Raw genomic sequence first — 3,301 nt, forward strand, 5'->3', positions numbered from 1 at the left:
AAAAGCGGCGATGTCAACGACCGGATTTCAATCTTTGTATTCGATCACACCTCCAATGTTTACGTTCACATTTTCCGTAAATAAAAATTAATCTTTAAAAGAAAAAAGTATGTCTCCAAACTCCACTAGAACGACCAATAACGAAGATGATAATGAAGACGAGGAGATTGTTAGTGTCGATGTTATGGATGTTGGCAAAAAATTACAGGAAATGGGCTCTGATGTGCCCTTCATCAAGGATGTGATGCACGCGCACTGGCTGTGAGTTGGAAAAACTGGTGCAAATAATAGCAAACAAGTCATGAAATTTCATTTTGTATTGTAATAATCAACCTACCTACGAACTTTTCAGTCGAAATGTATCCATGACAGTCGTAAACAAAATTGAAGTTGTCATTGGAAAACTAACATCGAGATTCAGTTCGGTAAGTTCTTCTATCTCTATAAATAAAAATTTAATAATTTTTAACCAACCTTTTATTGAGTTATAGCTATTGGCTCCTATAGAGACCATTGATATTAGTAACGACTGTGCTGCAATGGCAAAACATTGGGCACTACAAAGAATGGGAACTCAGCCGATTCATCTACATCTGCAAAAGGTTCTTATGTTGCGTCGTCATAATCTTGGCTACTTCCCAATGCACAACCATCATAATTTACTGAAAAGTCAGTGACACCAGCAAAAGATGCTACTCAACTCAAAAAAGTTTGTCTGCACAAAAGCTGCAGCTAAAAAAGATGTAATACGAACGCAAAATCCAAATCCTTCTGCTTTACCATTAAGAAGCAAACCAATTGCTACTTTGGAAGATCCATTGACTTCTAAATTAGCAGACAAACCAACGCTAGCAACGCTGATGAGTTAATTGTCTAGTACCAGAGATGCTGTGACAAATAAAAATGAAGCCAGTAATGATCGTCGAATTAGTTCTGGGGCAACTAGAAATATTCAATCCAAGTCCTCCATCTGGGTCTAACCTGCAGTTAGTGTGAATAAACCCCCCGTGGAGTGGCCGAAATCAAGTCAATCGTCCACCAGTACTCTAAATAGGGTGGCCGCCAAGAGTGCTAAATGTGATTTCGAAAAATCAATCCAAGTCCTCCTCATGATTCATTACAAGACAATCCAGTTTCAGCTAAAGTGAATGATACATTGAAGACATCGTCAAGACTTACTGTGGAAGCATCGTCATCGCAACAACGATTAAGCATTCCAAATGAGTTGATCTCTAATAGTAGGACTAGTTTTTTGACGCACAAAAGTCAAAGTAAATTTGCAGTAGTCGATTTCACTCGTAGGTCCAATCCTTGTAATCCAGTAACACCACAAACTATCCCGTGACTATTTTTTAAATGTTTTACCAAATTTGTTCGACTTTTTTGGACAAATTTACACAATTTACATATGTAAACAATTATTGGAGCTCGATCTGCATAACTCTCATTGTGGAATAAATCTGCATCTAAAAAACATGTTTTGAAAAGCTGCTGTCCGACACATCGGCAATGAACTTGTTTTTGGCACTTTGAACAAATATAACGCAACTCGCCTGTATGATGGGCTTAATGATCAAGAGATCAGCATAACAAGCATAACAATATCGTAAAAGACTTTTGGATGAGCTTGATATTTGTTTTAGACAGTACATGAGACAATTTCCACGATTCATTCGCAATTCTTTAAGCACCAAAAGGTTCACCATGATACTGTATATAATGGTGCACAGAATTGTACTTCTTGACTGGCTTATCACATATTACACACTGGTTTATCACTGAGGAAAGGGCATGCCAATTGAGATTTGTATTTAAATGCTCCTATTCATAGACGATTCTTTAATAGGCTCATCTACATTTGTTCGAGTATTTCTAGTTGAGAGAAACGCTTAAAACGTAAACGTAATTGTTTAATTTAAAAGCTAGCCCGATTGCAACCATCAGATGCAGATGGTGGACCCCACATTTCTTATAATGTTCGAATCAGAGATAGTTGTATCATCGTTAGCTAATAGATGTTGGGCTTGCTGTGTGCACGTTCGCCGTCCTGAGGTCGGCATCACTTCCTCAGCGTAATACATTTGTAGAATATCTTCATTAAGTTTTTCGAGTTCATTTCGTTTTGGACGACGAGGCTCACGAGGTTGTACGTTAGCAGACTGAGATGTGGTCGGTGCATCATCAGTCGCCGGTTCATCTTTTGGTCATCCGCCACATTGGAAGTATTAATAATATCTTATCAGTTGCATGATTTTCATTACTGTTCATTTTACTTTTTGGTCCCGATTTCGCTATTGGTCCCATTTTAAAATAATTCCTGCTTAATGCCGTCTCCTTAAAAGACACGTCATCACCACGTTTAGGTCGTTTGCCGGCTATGATATTCTGCGTCGATACACTACAAATATCACTGGTTTTCTCAAACAAATCGGCTACACTTCGAGATACTCCAAAACTGTGCTGATACAAAAAGTATCATTTGGTTCAATTATCAGTTGGTTTATTTGGGGGATCATCGTCCTCCCGATCAATAGCAATTGGAGCTATCGTATTGCGTCATTTCCTAATGCGTTGTCGTGGTGATTTAACTGGTTGTTTTGATGTTGTTTTGAAATAAGGAGTAGTAGTGTCTTTGTGGTTTTATTGTAGTCATTTTTATACCCTTGCAAAAAGAGTATATTAATTTTGGTCAAAAGTGTGCAACGCATAGAAGGAAGCATCTCCGACCATATAAAGTATATACATTCTTGATCAGCACGACGAGACGGGTTCAAATCGCCATGTCCGTCTGTCTGTCCGTCCGTCCGTCCGTCCGTCCGTCCGTCCGTCTGGATCAACGCAAACTCCTCCTAGACCGTAAGAGATAAAGACCTGAAATTTTGCATGTAGGCTTGTATATACTGCAGGCGTCGGATTCAGCCGGATCGGATCATATATCATATAGCTCCCATACAAATGGCAAAGTCACGAACAGTGACTTTGTTTAATAACTTCGTTATTTTCTAAAGTATGATCATGAAATTTAATATTGTTGAGTTAATTACACATATAAACGACTATGCCAAATTTGATCAAGATCGGGTGACTATATAATATAGCTCCCATAGAAACGATCTCTCGAAAACAGTGACTTTTGTCAATAACTTCGTTACTTTTGACGCGATTGATTTCAAATTAAACATTTGTTAGTTTAATATATCTGTTAATGACTGTGCCAAATTTGATAAGGATCGGGTAACTATATCATATAGCTCCCATAAGAACGATCCGTGGAAAACAGTGACTTTATTCAATATCTTGG

General features: G+C 38.0%; 1 long non-coding RNA gene across 1 annotated transcript; it reads left to right on the forward strand.

Annotated features, from left to right (window-relative positions):
* The first annotated feature begins 361 nt into the window (after nt 1-361).
* On the forward strand, nt 362-1,476 carry LOC124461203. The gene is made up of 2 exons (XR_006954967.1): nt 362-425; nt 492-1,476. It is a non-coding gene; the product is annotated as an uncharacterized LOC124461203 (long non-coding RNA).
* The last annotated feature ends 1,825 nt before the right edge of the window (nt 1,477-3,301 follow it).

The sequence above is a fragment of the Drosophila willistoni genome, unplaced genomic scaffold (genome assembly GCF_018902025.1).
Source record: "Drosophila willistoni isolate 14030-0811.24 unplaced genomic scaffold, UCI_dwil_1.1 Seg263, whole genome shotgun sequence".
Lineage (NCBI taxonomy): Eukaryota > Metazoa > Arthropoda > Insecta > Diptera > Drosophilidae > Drosophila > Drosophila willistoni.